Source organism: Aquila chrysaetos, chromosome 16 (assembly GCF_900496995.4).
Source record: "Aquila chrysaetos chrysaetos chromosome 16, bAquChr1.4, whole genome shotgun sequence".
NCBI lineage: Eukaryota > Metazoa > Chordata > Aves > Accipitriformes > Accipitridae > Aquila > Aquila chrysaetos.
The window spans coordinates 16,845,700-16,865,358 of NC_044019.1; the positions used below are offsets into that span (position 1 = coordinate 16,845,700).

Below are 19,659 nucleotides of genomic sequence, written 5' to 3' on the forward strand. Positions count from 1 at the left end.
TTGGGACATTCCAATTCCACTTGACCACTTGATTTTAAATGTTTTCTAATTTGTTTCTGAACCTAAAATCAGAAGATTTTGTGCTAAAATATGTAAATGTATGCCTGACATTTTCAAGAGCTTGAAACCATTTAAGTAGAATAATTTGTCAAAAATTATTCTACCCCACAAAAAACCCAGCTTGGACAAACCACAAGAGCTGGGAAAGCGCGCCAGGTCATCTATAACAACAGGAGATCACGAAGGGCAATTAAGACTCAGGTTAGATTCCATGAAGAAATTTGGAAATAAACATCCGCGTTTTCAGTTTTGGGTCCCTCACTACAAGAAAGACATTGGGGTGCTCCCAAGAAGAGCAACAAAGCTGGTGAAGAACAAGTCCTGTGAGGAGCAGCTGAGGGAACTGGGGTTGTCTAGCCTGGAGAAGAGGAGGCTGAGGGGAGACCTTATCGCTCTCTACAACTGCCTGAAAGGAGGTTGTAGCAAAGTGGGGGTCGATCTCTTCTATCAAGTAACGAGTGATAGGGCAAGAGGAAATGGCCTCAAGTTGCACCAGGGGAGGTTTAGATTGGATATTAGGAAAAATTTCTTCACTGAAAGGGTTATCAAGCACTGGAACAGGCTGCCCAGGAAAGTGGTTGAGTCACCATCCCTGGAGGTATTTAAAAGACGTGTAGATGTGGTGTTTAGGGACATGGTTTAGCGGTGGACTTGGCAGTGTGAGGTTAACGGTTGGAATCTATGATCTTAAGGGTCTTTTCCAACCTAAATGATTCTATGATTCTATCCATTTGATGCACCATGGGAAAAACTGCCAGGGCCACATCTCAACCCAGCCAGCTGCCCATGCCGCTTTGTCAAAGGGCACGCAGACTTCCAGCTTTGTGCACTCTTGCTGTTGCCTGCTGCTGTCTGGTTATAGCTGTGCTAGCCTGGCCCTTCCTGGGCACCTCCGCTGGGGGACTGGGAGCTCTCTGCCCTCTCTTCTTGTGTTTGTCCCAGCAAAGCTGCACCGCAGAACTACAACCACAACTCCTGACTACTGGCACAAGAAGTCCTGAGAAGCTGCCTGGGAGCTGCTCATGCATCAGAGGACTTCGTGCAGCACTACACTCTCTCCAGCACTCCCACAGGAAGGATATCTGCAGGGGCCTGGGAGAGACGGAGCTCCCTGAATGTACAGCATGCTGCTGAGAAAATGCCCTCAAACCTGCCTTTCTGAGACCCTCAAGGCCTGCCGCACTGGTGCTGGGCGACAGATGGACACTCCGGGTGCTTATCCCTACTGGCAAGTTCCTATACTAGGTAGAAATGACCAAGAAGTAAACATATACTTCCAATAATTCTCCAGTTATACAAGAACACTATGTAAATCCATTTAGGGAGGTGAGGAAGCCATGCTACAGCAACACCACAATCAGCTGGTAGACAGTCATGTAATAACCACGAAGAAAATCAATGCAATACGATGCAGCTTCATCTTCCCCCAAAGAAAAATTACTCCATTCTGGTGATGGTCATGTTTAAATTCTGTTTGCAGCTAAGACATAACATCAAAACATTAACAATTTCTAAAAACTACAGGATATGGAAGCTATGCTAAATTCCAGTGCTTAGCGCTTTTCTGATTATTGGCATCCCCATCATCACAATCTTTAAGTGAACTGCTAACAGAAATGGCCTTCTACTGAATAAAACAAACAGGCAGTATTCTGCATAAATACGAACTGTGAGACTAAGTAATGAGCCTCTTGCCATACAGGTCAGCTATGTTAAATTTATTACGAGACCTCAAAGTTTTTGCAGAAGCAGAAAAAAGTTATGTAAGAATTAACTCCCTAAGGCAAACAGCCTGTGTAAAACTTGGAGCAGGCTGTACAATAAATGTACACACACACTTGAACATACTGTGTGATTAGGTTTTCTTCTTACACTCAACGGGAGATATTCAGAGGAAAAAAAAAGATATTCAGTGGTATTTTCTACCACTTTTGACCAGTTTTAGTTGCATGTTCTCTATTGTAATTCAGAAAGAGAAACAAATTTATGTTGGCCCATGAACTCTTACATTGGTATTTCTCCCCCTCTTCTTCCCCTTTTCTCCTATATTAAAATTACATCCAGATTTTCTCATAAAATGCATTTCCTACTTGTATGGAGAAAGTCCATCTCCCCCAGGTATTTACGTTATGTAACCTGTGAACAAAGATTTAATTATCTGGAGGTTTTCAAGAAAATCCATTACATGGCCCAAAAGTACATTAAAAAATTAGATTTGAAATTTTTCAGCATCTACCTCTTCTTTCACATTTCTGTTTTAATTTCTGGCTGGACGTCTGTTGTGAACCTGTTAAAAATACCTGCCTACTACCTTCTAAGAAACTGGCTTTCTGATTAATAAAGAGCAAGGTGTTTTGCTAGTCTTGTCCATTACAACTGATGTTTTCCTTACTTATGCGTATCATTTCCTATATCTACGATTCAAATGGTTTTGCCCTATGAGACTAATGCAGTTTTAGCCCCAGCATCTTCTAACAAAGACGGCTGCTGTTTCCTATTGTGTCTAAATAAAAGGGACTTCATTTATATCAAAATGTAGAATATATTGCTGTCTCTTGCAGTATAATTAGAAAAACCCTATTTGTTTAACTAGAAAATTTCTCAAGATGAGGGAAGTGTATTCTAGAAGCACTGGAAGATGGGGTTTGTTACGTGCATGCCCAGCACCCCTCCTTCTTGTGCTGGTAGGCATGGCTCTGCAGTTAGTCACCATGGAGGTACAATTTCAGCTCAGTCGGGAGAAGTCAGAGCTGCGGTACTGGGTGCGATCTTCCTTTGATGGCCCAGACAAGGATCATTTCCCTTCCTGGTCATGGCTATACCTCATTCAATAAGGGCAAGTGCTTATGAAAAAGATCTTGTTTCTAAAGATGACAGCACCTAACCTAACAACGGAGAGAAAACCTAGAGATACAAAAAGTCACTGTCCCCCCACTGCAGAGGCCATGGTGGGACAAAAGAACAACCTCTTAACCTACCCCATCTACAGGTACCCAATGTACTTCTCATTTCGATTAGCCAAGTCCACACACAACTGAGGAAGTTGGAGTGTTATTGCTATAATTATTTTATTCCTTTTCTTTCCATTTGCTTGTCTTCCTCACCCCTGGGTTCTTTAAAGAAAGACTCCCAGGAGCTTCCATTCAAGTGGAGTGAAAACAGTGTCAGTGGGGGCTAACTTCTCCAGCACAGGTTGTTGTCGCTGATGACCTATTCAACAGCAGCAGCACCAGCCTGGCTTTGTCTTCTTCTCCACTAAACAAACTGGTGGCAGACTCAGTCCTGCTGCAGAAATATTGAGAATTAAAGAAAGTACAAAGGGAGCAGGCAGCAGGGTTGAAACATTTAGTGGAAATAGGGGAGCTGGTCAATAAAAGAGGATGGAGGCTGGATCAAAAGGGGCTGACTTACAATGAGACATGGGCTAAAAAGGGGTGTGCACTATCCCACAGGTCAAAAATGACAAAACATTGTGCTCCTGAAGCTGTCACCTTCTGCACAGTAGGGAGGGATCCGGGAGCAGGAAGAAATGCAAAGCTAGCAACTCAATATATAGGCAATGTACAAAGGGAAAAAAAAACACCATAAAGGGTGAAATTCTGTGGTGCTTGCAACAAGCTGAGACCACTGATCTCAACGAACCAAACAAAAGAATGTTTAGAGAAGATATTGGAAAGAAAGAGAAACAAAGTATGATAAGGAAGAGTGAGATTTTGGTTAAGGCATTCATCTGGGACTTGGGAGAGCTGGGTCCATTTCAAGACTCTGCCATATATTTCCTGTGGGACCAGAAGTGAGGCATTTAATCTCTCTGCAATTCAGTCCTCATCAGTGAATAAATACTCAGGGAGAGGATATGACATGTACTTAGCGTGTGGGGTCCCCTGAGCTCAGCCACACTTCACTCATGTAAAAGAAAAAAAGTTTGTTGAAACAGGTATATGTGAAAAATTCCAGATTTTGAATTTTTCTATTTTGCAGGCATTTAAATGGATCATGTTTATTCTTAAATAATTTTTCAAAGCATTAAACTTCCAATCACACCTTTCTATCTTTTTCTACCTTTGAGGAACTGAATACAAATATCCCACTGGTGTCCAGTGAATACAGATATCTGAATGCTAGCCAGAGATTTTTCCCTTCTCTCTTTTTCTGTGTTTCCTATTTACCTTTTGCTCTTGTGTCATGTTCCAAAACCCCTTCTCTTCTGAAGAGGTTAGAGGAGATGAGAAGGAGTGAAATCATAACACCTGTGACTTTCCAAAACTGGGGGAAAAATAAGCTAAAACATTAACGATATTGGAGAAAAGTAATTTCCTCACTTTAAAGGAGTTTGGCACATTTTCAGTGGAAAGGGAGATTTTTTTCTTCCTTTCTTCTTTCATGTAATTTCATTTAATTTAAATGTATTTCCCTCCTTAACTTTTTGCAGAAAGGAAGAAGCCCAGAAGAGTAAAACAGCTAGAGAAAATAGAATTTCTCCGGATATTAAAAGACCCACACGCATTTCAATAACAATTTTTTTCCTTGAAAATTTGAAATAAAACCCTGGCCCCCCACATACATCATGAGAAAATGCATCCGATTAAACTCTGTTCTATGCGACCATCCTTGATAATAACAACACGGGCTTCTGGATCTAGCAAATGGATTCCTACACCCATCTTTGAGGTGCCTGCAGCCAGAGGGGAACACATCTTGTCTACCTTGAGGTAATAATCTGCTTTCCTCTGTCAAGGCAGAAAATAAGGAAGGCAGGTTCTTACGCCCAGGCATGTAGCACCGTTACATGTCCTGGACAGTATGGAAGATCTGCCTGTATCCATCAAACTTGTGCATAGATGGCATGAAGATCACTGCCCCACGGATGAGCTGCTGTTTGTCAGACAGAGCTGCCTAAGCGTGCCTAGACAATGCCTGAGCTGCCTAATCATCAGCTGCTCTTAACTATGGTAGTTCCACAGAAATCAATTCCCAGATCTGCCCTCAGAGTTTAAATGCTGGCCACCTGGCTGATAGTCTCACAAGTAATAAAATAATTCAAACAGGTCAAGTTACCAACTCAGAAACAGTGAGGGGTTTTTTTGCTTCCTGCCATGGGGAGGAAAATTTCCAGTCTCTGTTCAGAATTGGCCATCATTATTAAGTGCACACATGGATGGGCTTTTTGGCCGTGATATAAATGACTTAAAGCTGTGATTCAAATAGGTCTATAAAGTGCTTCTATGATGTTCCTCTCCCTTCTCTTTTTCCTTTTTTTGAAACTGTCTCTGCTCCACTGTTTTTTGTAGAGATAAGCCCTTGAAAATCACCCTTCTTAAGGTGTAAACTTGGTGACTGTACATTATAGTTAAACATTTGATTTGTTATAGGCTAGAAAAATAGAGAACTTGAAATCTCTTCATGGCGTATTAAAGGTCACACAATTATAATAAAATCTTGCTCCAGCAGCTCCAGTCACAGACAAAATCAGTCTCAAATTTCCAGTGAACAATGAAGTCCCCACAGAGTTTCAGCTTTGCCAGGAAATCAGGGTATCTCAGGCTGTGTTGATTTTAAGGATGTCCTGAATGCCCATCGTAAAAAACGTGTTACTCAACACAGTCACAGCTCTTGTGGGGTCCTCTGATTGAAAATATGCTTTTTATTTCACAGCCATTTGGGGCATCGCATTTTTCTGGTTTCAGAAACTTAAAAAAGCAGCCAGCTCTACTCTGTTCGGGTGAGACGCTAACAGCTTGAATGTCATTTCGTAGTATTCCACACATCAAAATAAAATAATAGTAATACAGAACAAAAATCTACATGCTTACAATACAACTAATCTTCCAGCTTCCCATCAAGCGAAACATATTGACAACTGACAATAGGCAATTAATAGATTAATGAGCATAGCTCTTATCTGTCTACATTATGAGTTTATCTGGTTGTAACAGGATGAACACAACACGGGCCTGTGCTCACAGGAGTGCTGTCCCAATAGAAATGAGATCATTGCAGCAAGATATGAATGCAGTATTTTGATTACCAGGTATCACTCAATGGAACAGAACCCCACCCCCCCCCACCCCGCCGCACACTTTATTCTATACATTTTTAAATTATTCAAGGGCAAAGAACAGAATATAATTTACTAGAGAGAGAATTAGAGGAAAAGGTTTTATGAAAGCAGGAGAGATTAGGTTTTGATCCAGGGTTAAGAAGACCGCCTCTGGCACACACAGAATCTGTTGAGATAGGTGATGGAACTTTAAAAAAAACCCTTTCCACCTGAAACTGGGTCTAAACACAGTAATGTCTGCAGTACTAAATAACAAATTAACTTTAAAAATCCTTTGATAACCCAAACAAAAAAAATCAGACATACAAACTAGTTTTTCAGTGGGTCTAACTCCAAAAAATGGGGCTGTTGTTTCTGACAGTGGTAAGCTCATTCACACCATGGATAAATCTGATCCGCGGAAGTACAGAGGTGCACTGGGGGATGCTGTGCTTCGCTTGAAACCTGCAGAAAGGCAGTCTTTCCAAATGACCAAGGAAGGAAGGCGAACAAGGTATGAATCTGGGGAGCCAGACTACCATTATCTCAGTTGTATCCTGACATTTCTCCCCAGGTCCCTGGTGGTACGCTTGCCAGTAACATATCTCCCCAGCTCTGTCCTTACACGTTCCCTATTTTTGCCACGGGAGGAAGCCAGCTTTGCTTTTCTTGTGCCCAGAGCCAAGTTCTGCCCGCTTTTGCTTGCATGCGTAATCTAAGTTGTCTCGACGGGGCTATTTGTACGTGTAAAGTGAATTTGCCCTTGATAGCATTATAAAGTTTCAAAATAAATATTGTGATGTTTTGTGGGTTAGCAAACACAATCTGCAATTTGCTGTGTGGAAATTGTTGTTCTGCTCCAGAATTATGCAGGCTTTCATAATGACTAACGACATGAGACAAATGCAGCATGACAGTTGCATGTTGATCATTCTATACAATTTTGCTCATAGGCTATTTATTGGGTTTATTTCAGAACCCAGCGCAGCCAGAAGAAAAACACCACGGAGTGAACTTTGGTTCAGGCTTGATGTTATTCCATTGGAACACGCTACACAATAAGAACAGAGGAATTTATTCTGATTTGGACTGAGCCTCTGTATGAAAACGGGGCCGTAATCCCAATGATGACAGCCTCCTGGGGACGTTGCTGCGGTGGTCCCACGCACTGCTGTCCCAGCGACTCACTACCAGCCCACGCAGAGCAACATGTGCCTCTGCCTCCCCACATCAGGGCACAGCATCAGAGGTGCTGGGGGAGCATTGCACGGGTCGCGCTCTGGCCCCTGGTAGTTAATTCCAGCAGTGGAGCATGGGAATAGCTGCAGACAGGAGCATTTAAACCACAGAAGCAAAAATTGCCAGAGGACATCTCAAAGCTTCGTAACCCTCTTTACACCTGGCCCTCTGCTGTTTTAAACAACTGTTGTCTTGAAACAGTGGGAAGGGCCTCAAAGGCTGCTTCTGCATGTGTCTGTCTGGATGACAAAAGGAGCTATACAAGCCCAGAGAAATACGGCATTACTATATCCTGCATTGAAAAGGGAATTCAGTTTGTGTCTCATTTTTAAGAGCTAATATTCTTTTATCTGATTAAATGGTAAACAGCATTGCTAAATCAAGTTTCGATGGCATATGTATTTGCAAACAAAACTTTATATTCAACCTTTTCTAAGATGATCCAACAAATCTGTGTTGATATCCTCTGTGGTCACATTCCTTAAGAGCCTGGAAAACAGAACAGCCTCCCATGCACTGCTCTAAACCATGTACATGCACTTCTACATTTTCTAATTGAATGGGACCTTCTAGGCATGCAGTGAAAAGCAGCTTTGGAAAATCAGTGTAGGGAGGGACAGAATGTTTTCCAAATGCTGATTTTATTCTGTTCTTGGGTATTCTATTCCACAGGAAACCAAACTAAAACTTCCCCACTGAGAACTGCAATGTGTCGCTCAAGCACATCCTTCAGCAAGGCACTCTGCCTGGGGGATGACGTGTTCATGGATGCCTCCCAGACCACCCTGCTACACTAAGCTGAAGCTCCTGGGCCCCCCGAGGGGAAAGGTACAGACAGCATGGCACAAAGACTGTGAGATATTACAGTTCTCTTAAATACATTCCTTCCTTGGGCACTGCTAGCCATCGTTTTAGCTGGATGCCTCAGGACTTGTCTGGTATAGTGGCCTTGTCACCTTGCTCCATCACTCCTCTTGCCAGGATTTGAGGCACTGATATGCAGGAAGACACCACAAAACCACCTGTACTATCACCTGGCAAAACCAAGCCATGAGTGTTTAGCGTAGCTTGGTACATTTGCTCCTTATCTCCATAGTAAAAGTGGGAGAGAAGTCCCAGGCATTCAGCCCCAGCATTTCTGAGAAACCTCTTCAGTTTTATGGATCAATCTGGGATCTATCTTTTGCAGTTTCTGGGGAGAACTGCTGACAGAACTACCAAGAAACATCCCCTGCCTGTTCTACTGGGAGATGCATCCCGGTTTAGAGTATAGGAAACAAATTTGAGTAAAGCTGTTGTGACTCACTTGTTTCTTTGATACTATGAAATGCAGCATACTGAAGAGATCACTGATGAACTTTGGTGCTTATGGAGAATAACTGCAGCACTGAGGAAGGCAGCCCTTTGGTCACAGAAAATTACTTCAGTTCTTTAAGCAGGTGATGCCCACTTGTTAAATTTTTCATATGGAGAAGTAAAAAAAAGTCCTCCTGAGCCTGTGTTTTAATGTGTGGACCAAAATGACGTCGATAGAGAATGAGGGGAAGAAAAACAATGATCGAGAGCTGACATTGCTGGAGTGAAACTGCTAATAGACAACGGCTTCTGTTGACATAAAATGGTGCTGCTCCACTGAGGTCAGGGGAAGCGGCAATGTTTTATCTTAGCTAAGAATATCTGGACACGACTGTTTCTCATTTTTATATTATAATGAATACTTTAACATACTTAAACATTTTCCTGTGAAGGAGTTAATGAAGCCATGCTTAGATCTGCAGACACATTTACAGCCCTTTATTTAGGATATAGGGAAAAATAAGGTCCTTTAAGGAATCAGCTACATGAAGCAACAGGAGCCATTATCCAAAACAGAGAGATAGCAAGGTGTTTTAAGCAGCAGTGGAACCAAATCGTTACCTTCAAAACTGGTATTGCAATGCTGAAACAGGCAGGACAGGATTTCAGGCATGCTTAAGCATGAGCTGGGGTGGGGGGAAACAAACCCCCAAATAAGAGACAGGAGCAGACAAGGATGTTGGCTCAGGGATGCTTTAGACCTGATAGCAAATACATTAAATACTGTAGAATCTTCCCTATGCTCAGGAAATGCAATGGGACCTTGTACATTCTTTGCAAATAAACAGGATTGCACCACAGGTAGAACCAAATTTGCTATTAATTCCTCCTTTCACTATTGATCTCTGCTGCTCCACTCCAGTCTGGAAAACCAACTAGCAATTCGGCTCAAAAGGAAAGCACAATGCAAAAGAATCAAAAGCCAGCTGAAGAGAGCTACACGCACATTGTCCTCTCTCACCGTCAAAGCACGGCTCTGTTCTCCCAACCTCTTTGGCCCTCTGTTTTGGTCTGTAAAATGGAAATAACATTGCAGAAGACAGTGAGAATCACAGATCATGAGCCCACTCAGTGAACTCTGGAAGAAGGAGCTCCACTTCTGGCCTTTAGCATTTTTACGTCTGCAGTACCTCCCATATGGCAAGGGCTACCTACATGGCGAGTATCAGTTTTAGTTCTATGCACAGAAGCTATGTTCCCTTAAAATATTTGTGCAAAAAACACCAGTTTCAGGTGCATGACTGACAAACCTCAATTAAAATAGAGGAAGTTTTAATACAAATATAAAGCTCTTTACAAATCTTAGACTTCATGACATGATATCAGCTGTGAATGTAAAACAGCATATAGATGTGTTTTGTTGCAACAGCAACAATTTAAAGCTCAAATACCTTTTCCTATCAGATCCCCCATACTGATTTCTGAGAATCCAATGAAATACAAAGGATGTTTGCAAAGTAGAATGTTTGCATATGCTTCATTAATTAGTTTGGCAAGGCCTTCAATACCAAAGTTGCATGTATTTTTACATAGGCTTGGGCAATCTGGCTCAGATTTTTCATTATTCATGTTTCTGCATTAATTGTGCTCTGTCTCATTTCACACCACACACACACAAAAACATTTAACTGAGCTTGGAATTTGTCATTCCGCTGAGATTTCTAAAAATATCCTTCCAGAAAAACTTCCATTGAACTTGACTGGGGTGGGAGAGGTGGTGCATGCTTTTCTTTCTCTTGGAGCTCCATCAAAGTCCTACAGTAATGCTGTCCTTGTAATCTTAGCATCACATTTCACACTCAGCTTGTGATGAGCTGAATTTTCAGTAGAACTGACTGTGAATTTTCAGATGAAACAACTTCTCATTGGAATACACCAGCTTGTTCAAACAGAATGTTTTAGGCTTTGACAACCTCCCAGCTCAATGCAAACAGGGATGTCTTATAAAACTGCTTGTGGGGCTCCTAAATCAAGTCTTTGGCAAGGAGGTGATGGACTTCCTAGGTTGCCTGTGACACCTCAGGAGCTGCTTTATCCCATTTTGAACAGAAACAGGAATAAGAAATACTCATTTTTCTGACACCAATGTTTCTGATTTTCCTTTCCATCTCCAGTTCTATTGTTTGCATCTCATCCCCCACCCAAACATCCCAACAAAGGTCTTCCAGCAACACAGAAATGTTAAATACCACCTTCTCTGGCCTGGTTACTCAGAGGAGGAAGAGGGCTACACGGAGGCAAGGAACAGCCCTGAGATAAGTGTTGCAGCAGCATACTCTAGAGTCTTCACACAGAGGTACCTAGCTGCTGAAGTAGTGGACTGGCTTGATAGCTTTTTCCATGTAGGTCCAGCCCAGCTTTCACTTTGGGTTTTATCGCAGGAAAAACTATTCAATGCCAGTCACTTGTGGTTGGCAGTACTTAGCATTACCTAACAGTTCACAAGAGTACTCTACAACACCCAAAAGAAACAGACGGCAAAACCCATATAAATAACTATAATACACTGAACTCCCAAAGCAAAGGCCACATCCTCACGCAGAGCCTGTCCTGCCTCTCCACAAATGTCATCATGACGTGCTGATGAATATTCCTACACTTCAGAGAAATAAAGAGGAACAAGGACTATTTTGGAAAGGAAGTGCAAAAGGTAAGAGGGTTTGGGAACTGTCTTCCTTTTTTTACATTCCTATTTTTACATATTTAGAATCATAGAATCGTTTAGGTTGGAAAAGACCTTTCAGGTCACCAAGTCCAACCATCAACCCAACACCACCATGCTCACTAAACCATGTCCTGAAGTGCCTTGTCTACACGTTTTTTGAATACCTCCAGGGATGGTGACACCACCACTTCCTTGGGCAGCCTGTTCCAATACCTGACAACCCTTTCAGTAAAGAAATTTTTCCTCATATCCAATCTAAACCTCCCCTGGTGCAACTTGAGGCCATTTCCTCTTGTCCTATCACTAGTTACTGGATAGAAGAGACCAGCACCCACCTCACTACAACCTCCTTTCAGGCAGTTGTAGAGAGCAATAAGGTCTCCCCTCAGCCTCCTCTTCTCCAGACTAAACCACCCCAGTTCCCTCAGCTGCTCTTCATAAGACTTGTGCTCTAGACCCTTCACCAGCTTCGTTGCCCTTCTGTGGACACGCTCCAGCACCTCAATGTCTTTCCTGTAGTGAGGGGCCCAAAACTGAACACAGTACTCAAGGTGCGGCCTCACCAGCGCCGAGTACAGGGGAACAATCACCTCCCTGCTCCTGCTGGCCACACTGTTTCTGACACAGAAATTTTCACCTTCTCACAAACATAAATATACATTCACGTACCTTTGTGCAACATTTCACTCCCTAGTAAATATCAAATACTCATGAAGAGTTTCTGAAATTAGGAGGAACTTGCTCATGGTTTATCTGCTCCCTCTAAGAACACCACATCATTTCAGTCAAGACAGAGGCAGGGTCTGGACAATATTCTAAAACATAACATGGTCTACCTCATCAAATGCATTGCTCCTACTGAAAACCAAGTACTCATTGGCCTCAATGCTGCCAACTGTGCACTGTGTGCAGCCATTGAATAAAGCTCCCAGCGTTTTACGGAGCTTGGACAATCACACTGGAAAACGTACCAGGATCAATGCGGGAGACGAGGATAAAGACCAAACAGCTCTGGAGATGTCCTAGAGAAGACTAGTAAACAACAGGCCTCCATAGAGAAAGCTGATAGAAAAATCAAATCACACTGAAATTTATTGAAGCTTAAAGCTGCTTACGAAAATGGCTCAAGGTGAACGATTAATTTCAAACCAGGCCAAATTGAGGAAAAGAACCTTGATGCACACACCAATTTTGTTCCTCAAAGTCAAGAATTGCCTAATCAATAGTAGTGCTAAAAGGAGATGGGCGCTCTCAGGGGTACCATTACAAAGAATTGCACTGGGTTTTAGCCACCTGGCTCCCAATTGCTTTAATAGATGTCACACGGCTAAAGCCTGGTCTAAGGCTTTAAAACCTTACCCCTCGATCTTCCCAAGCATCCACTGCTGTCAGGTGGCAAATGCGAAACAGCAGGAGGGACTGAGAGATTTACTCCTGTATTGACCAGTACTAGAACATGCCCAGGAATTTGCACTGCTGTTGCAAGTGTCAGTTACTGGGTGAAGAAAGGCAAAGCAGGAGAGGGTAACATGGGTGAGTGAGAGAAAGTGAAAGAAACTGTACTTAACCCTTCCTCTGTTGATGTGTTGATATCAGTCTGCATCAGGTACTCATACTGTTGGGCTAATCCAATCAGCCCTCCTCTTCCATTAGCTAAAAATAAACTAGGACTTTCTAGGTAATGCTCTGACTGCTCTCCCCATTCCAAATTGTGCTCAAAATCTTCATGGAAAACCTTCAAGGGGTTTAAGGTTCTAAATCAAATAAAGAAGCAGACAAAAGGAGAAAAATCCAATCAGAGCAGAAAGGCTTGACTTATACAGGAACTGATTTTCTTTCCATTTTCACCGGCCCCAAACTCCACAGGAGCAGTAGCTGGAAAGACAGAAGGAAGCAGACAAAATGGGAGAGGAAGGAAGAGTTTCTGTCACACTCATCTTGTACATAATTTTACACAAGGAGAGGTGGCATCCTGTCAACAAGACCTGGGCTTGACTTGGCTCCTGGGCCTGCTAGTGGTCAGCTACGGGATGGTGAGCACTTTGCTCCCTTTCTCAGGCAGCTTCTACAGCTCCAGAGCCCTCCAGGGACAGGAGTGCCCTGGCGTGCCTAGAGGAGAGCAACGGGAGTTGGCCTTTGTAGCAGCCTCCTTGCGAGAGGTCACCTTGTGGTGGGGCTCTCGTCGAACATATGACTGCCAAGCAATAGCAACCACTTTTTAAAAGGAAGTGGGGAAAGAGCCAAAGCAAAACTATGCTGTAAGAAACTGAGAGTGTTGAGATTTCTACTGAAATAAAGGACAGAAGTCTGATAAGAAGATGGTACTTGCAGGTCTGATCCAGATCACATTAACTTGATAAGCTTCGAATCCAACTATGAGTGTAGGCCCAGCTCACGAGCCACAGAGTATTTCTGAGTGCTACTGTTACGCTGGCTTTTGCAGTATCTCTCTTCATAGACATTAGAGCCAAACCACATCAGTTCCCCTTAGTTGAGCTGGATTGGCACTTTGGAAATCCTAGAGCGCAGGAAAGGTTTAAATCCTCACATTTGAGGAGTAAGAGCAACACAGAGCTCAGCTACTGACTAAAAATGGCTCAAGAAAAACGAAGGTAGAAGAACTGGCAGAAAAAGGAGAAACAATGAGCAATAAAATAGAGAGGAAAATGAAATAGAAAAAAGGTACAGCAGGGAAGGGAGAATAGGAGAGAGTACACGTGTCATGGTTTAACCCCAGTTGGCAACTAAGGCCCACACAGCCGCTCGCTCACTCCCACCCCGGTGGGACGGGGGACAGAATGGGAAGCGTAAAAGTGAGAAAACTCGTGGTTTGAAATACAGACAGTTTAACAGGTAAAGCAAAAGCTGCATACGCAAGCAATGCAAAACAAGGAATTCATTCACCACTTCCCATCGGCAGGCTGGTGTTCAGCCACCTCCAGGAAAGCAGGGCTCCATCACGCATAACGGTGACTTGGGAAGACAAAACGCCATCACTCGGAACATCCCCCCCTTCCTCTTTCTTCCCCCAGCTTTACATGCTGAGTATGATGTCCTACAGTACGGGATACCCCTTTGGCCAGTTTGGGTCAGCTGCCCTGGCTGTGTCCCCTCCCAACTTCTTGTGCCCCTCCAGCCTTCTTGCTGGCTGGGCACGAGAAGCTGAAAGTTCCTTGACTTAGTCTAAACACAACATAGCAACGACTGAAAACATCAGTGTGTTATCAACATTATTCTCATACTAAACCCAAAACATAATGCTATACCAGCTACTAGAAGGAAAATCAACTCTATCCCAGCTGAAATCAGGAGAATGGGAAACAGTGGGGGGAAATTAAATTAATCAAAAATAAGGAAAAGAATGAAGGAAATGGAAACAATGAGAAACAGAGGAGGGCACTAGAACTCACAAAGGAAAAACAAAGAAGAGGCAAGAGGTATATTGGGGGCAACAGAAGGAAATAGTGAGGCAATGAGAGAGAGGAAGAAAAGGGAGGGTGAAAGGTGTGAGGAGCTGAAAATGGTAAGACATAGGAGAGAAAACGGGAGAGAGACGAAAAGGGAGGTAAAGAGAAGGAATTGTACAGGGAAAGGACCAGAAAGAGGAGAACAATCCTAGGGAGCCTGCTGTGGTGGGTCACAGAGGAGTTCACAAGCCCATGCACTCCAACTATTTCTTTTTGATTCTGTGTCATTGTCAGGCTTCAGACTGCAGCTGCAAATTGTTTGTCTGGCAGTTCTGGTAGGTTTGATTCAATAACTCCTATAAGAGGGCAGGCAGGATATCAATGCTGCTTTATTGCCTTTTTCTCTGCCTACAATAGCAATCCTCCAGTTATACAGTATTATAAAGTGCCATCACTGGGGGTTGTATCTCAGCATAGTTATATCTCATCTTCCTAGACTATAATAAGCTGGCAAAGGTAAAAGTCTGAAACTACGTGAGCTTCATGAAATGATTAACATTGAGGCCTAAAGATTGGCATCAGGGACAGGCACTGAGCAAACAACAGACCCTCGCTTCCCAAGTACCACAGTGAGGGGTAGCTACATCCTTCAGGATCAGCTCCACCAAAACCTACTTGGTGATCTGTGTCAAGTCTCACTCCAGCCACTAGTGCACAAAGCATTAACACTCCAGAAAGCTGCAACCACTGCTGGGGAACGGATAAAATAACCCATGCAGTCCTGTCAGTTGGGTAACTTTTCATGCCTCTCTCCAAATCCTTTGGAAGCAAGCTCTTTAAAAATAATCATGCAGCGACATTTAACATAAGATCGGACTGACTGACGTGGACTTACCATTTTTCCTCCTGGAAGTTGGTTCCTTCAGACTGCGGGGGTGTCCCTCACCAGGCTGACATAGAGAAATTTCCCCAGCCTTGAGTGTGCATGATCTGTCAATAAAAAGAGGCTTTCAGTTACACAATGCTGTCAAATAGCACCTTTTACAAACACTAAATTCAAGTTAAAAATCTCACAGCAAAACGGGAAAATCGCCACAAAGAAAACTGCCTGTGAGGCATTTTATTGGTGTGTCTTTTTTAAAAGAAAAATTCCTGGCACATTGTTCTGGTTAAAGCCACACAAATCAGAACAGAACTTCTCATTCAGGCCCAGTCATTGCAAATATTAGGAGTAGCTGAATAGAGAGACCCATTTTGTCCGCTTTAACTTTGTCTCGCATATATACACATATATATAAAAATCCCTGTTTCATTGTAAAAATCATAGGTGGATGTCTTTTAAGGTTTTGTTAGAAATCTTTGTGACTTTACACTGCAGTTTATTCCATATATTTCCATCCTTTTGAGTCACACTGTTCAACCTCCTACTTATTCTTAATAGATTAATTTGCGATTGCTCCCTCGACATTTCAGCCTTTCATGATGGAGAGCAATTCCTCTCATTTCACTCATCAAGGCTTCATATAATAATGAAAGTTCCCATAGGTCACCTCTATTGCACCTTATTTCCTTAACCCCTTTAGCCTTCCCCCCGATGAGCGTTCTTAAACGTGGAGCTGTCTGGGCTAAGGCAAAAATAAAATTTCTCCTGCAAGGCAACTGCAACCGAATCCATATAGCATCAGTTCTATAGAAAATGCAACTATAGCCATGTGATTTCAATTCTCCAACACCTTTACATTGCCATAATATCCTATTTGTTTTTTTTCCAAACACACAGAACTGCTGGGCTTTTTCACTAATAACCCCAAGTCTCTTCTTTCTTTGGTACACTGAATAATATGAACTCTGCTGTGGTTCACTAGCTCTAGACTTACATTATAGCCACCAAAAGATCCAAATCCTCCTTGGCTTGGTAAGCATTGCTTCTTACTGTTTGCTTAATCTTTACATTTGCCACAATAATCAATGTCTGCTATTTTACTTGCTATAATCTTTCAGAATAAAATTGATAGGCAAGATTCCGAGCTGCTGTAAGTTGGCACGTCCCTAGCATCACTTCACTGGTCCAGCTTCACACGTTAAATAGATGCTTCAAAACAAACCTGGAGGGCAAGCTGCCAATTTGAATTTTCCAGTTGTTACTTATGACCAATAGCTGTTTCCTAAGTTGTGGCCCTGCTTCATGATTTACATTTATGTAGGGGAAAGTCCTGACACAGCCTGCAGGCAGGCAGGCATGCTTGCGCACTGTGGAAGAGTTGCGGCTCTGGGTGCAAGTGAAGGGTAGCTGAAGGGGTGCAAAAGTACCCCTGTTCTCCCAAGAAATCCACATTAAAAGAACAAATCGTTGCATTTTTTTAAAGAACAATTTTACATTGCATCATATTCCAGGATCTCTCTTCTTTTGTGCAATCTGTCCGTTCCACAGAAAACAAAATATTTCTGACCACCAATATAGCACTAAATAAAACAACTGCCATTCACGTGCACAGCCTTGAAGGCTGTGCATCTTTAGGGGCACAAGACAAGAGTTAGTTCAAAGTAACTCAGGCTGATTGGGTTGGGGATAATTGTCTGGCAACTAAGGATGGGATTGAGACCAAAAAAATAATTTCACATAACTATGAAGGAGTCACAGGATAGCAACACCTTTCAGTCTCTAGAGACCTAGAATTGATTTGAACTAGTCTACCACTTAAATGGAGAAAAGCTATTATCCCATCACTAATCTCTTGAGCCATTCAGTCCCACTTGAACCAATTTTTTCTTCAACAAGCTATTTTACATATTTCACTTAGCCCACAATCTTTATGGGAGAAGCTTATCACATGATTTGTGTAAAAAGTTAAGTACCTCTCCCCGTTGCTTTTCTGTTCATTCTTGGGTGTGTTGCCAACTTGACAGAACTATTAAACGTGTTCCTCTTCTTCTCTCCTTATGGAACCCTGATTTTCTTGCTACCATTCGCAAAATAAGAGAATTTCTTAGTAGTTTTTGGAAGAAGACCCAGCCCAGAAGCATGTATTCTAGAGATTATTTTTTTTCCCAGATGAATGTAAATTTATTGCCCTCAAATATCGTAGCAGTCATCAGCATAATGCTGATAACTCCTCAATAGCCCTGCAGCCCAAGAAGGGTCAAATCCAGGATTTGCAGTGTAAGAACTGAAGCACAGCATTGCTAAGGATCAAATTTGCAAAAGTAGTCTTCATTTTTAGGTGCATTCATGGGCACCAAAAGGTGGACACAGTGCCCACAAGTATATGAAGAAGCTGTAACTAATAATTAAGAATGTCTTAAAAATGAGGTCTTTGGTGTCTGATACTAGACTTGCAAAAAATTAAGACATCCAAATTGGAAAGCCATTTATGAAAAGGGGGCTGCAAATGAGGCCATCACATCTGTGGTAGAGCAAAGCTGAGAGTCAGGGAGGTCGGAGCTGTGGTTGGTGATGGGGCCACACCAGCCCGGTAGGAGAATTCTTTCTGGTGAGAAAGCAAACACACGTTCATACTCAAACCTTTTGACTTCCCTCCCTGTTTTTCCACTATTTCATGCGCTCAGAGGAGCCTGTTTTGTCCACTTCATGCTTTCTCTTCCTTAAGCGTTTTCCCTGTAGTTTCTCCCACCACTGAATTTACTCAGCCTCCTCCATCACTCCTGGAATTAGAATCCATGCCTTTGAAAAACCTGTGCTTTCTTCATTTCAGGCAGCTAATCCCCCTCCTGCTCACCCCGCAGGTTACACTGACGGAGCAACACTACTTTGATACTGTTCCTCTGGCAGCAATTAGAATCAAATCAGCACCAGGCTGTTTATAAAAAGGGATGTTGCCATAATGACACTATCAATTCTTCCAAACATTGTAGCTATTTATCAAGTGATTAAAGTGGAGTAACTTACTCCAGTTTTACTAGCCTATTTTCCATTGGAACTTAAAAGGTTTTACTGCCTCAAGTATGGCACTTGGACTGCTAATAATTTCGATTTTATTACATTATCATATTTTTTAGATTTATTTCTAGGTTTTGCATAAGATTCAAATTGTTACCCAGTTTATAAAATAAGATAAATTTATCTTGGTCAAAAATCACATTAAGATAATTATCTTGCCCTTTTGGCAGATAATTTTGTTTGTAATATATTGAAAATGCTTATTTTTTGTTTTTCTAACCACTCATTCTTGCAAAAGTGGCTATTTTTTCCCTGACGCAGGCAACTCTATTTCCCTCTCACTGTCAGGAGCTGTCATGTCTCCTCCCATTTTCCCCTCTCCATTAGGGGAAAATCAAACAAAACGTGCCTGCTCTTGGCTTACCAGCAAGCTACCATGGACGCCTGTATTCCTGGCGGGCACAGCAGGGCTGACTCGTCCGCCGGTCGTGCTATGCTGCAGTGTCAGGGACTCGTGGGGAGCGCTTATCAGGCAGTCTCACACTATGATTGAGGTAACACTTACCAGAGCAGGGTGTTGGCGATACGCACACTAACAGACACCGTGACAGCCTCTTACCCAGCCAACGTGCTATGGATGCATGTAGCTTCACTGTGCTCCTCAACAACTCCCTGTTTCTCTCTGTTAGTGAAAGTATTAATTGCCCATAGCCAACAGAAAAGACCACTTCTTAAAGAATGAATGGAGGTCACTAGCTGATTCCTTCTCCCTTTGCCCTGTCCATCAAGCCTGGGTATCCCTGAAACTGCTGCACTGCCTCCCCTCACAAATCCACACTTCTCCTTCCACCTCCTGGAAGTAGCAGGCTGCAGATAACACTGTAGCCTGCCAAGGCAATTAATTCAGAGCCAATTTAGTCAGATACTAAGTATCTGCTAAAACTCCCAAATTACTACTTATCAGGTATCAGAAGAAAGTTGCGGCAACTAACCC

At 42.6% G+C, this 19,659-nt stretch overlaps 1 long non-coding RNA gene across 1 annotated transcript in view; it reads right to left on the reverse strand.

The window, feature by feature from the left end:
• Nucleotides 1-19,659, reverse strand: part of LOC115351917 — a 162,975-nt gene that overhangs the window by 38,987 nt on the left and 104,329 nt on the right. Inside the window, exon 2 of the long non-coding RNA XR_003926948.1 lies at nt 15,663-15,757. This is a non-coding gene — a long non-coding RNA (uncharacterized LOC115351917). The remainder of the gene's footprint in view (nt 1-15,662; nt 15,758-19,659) is intronic.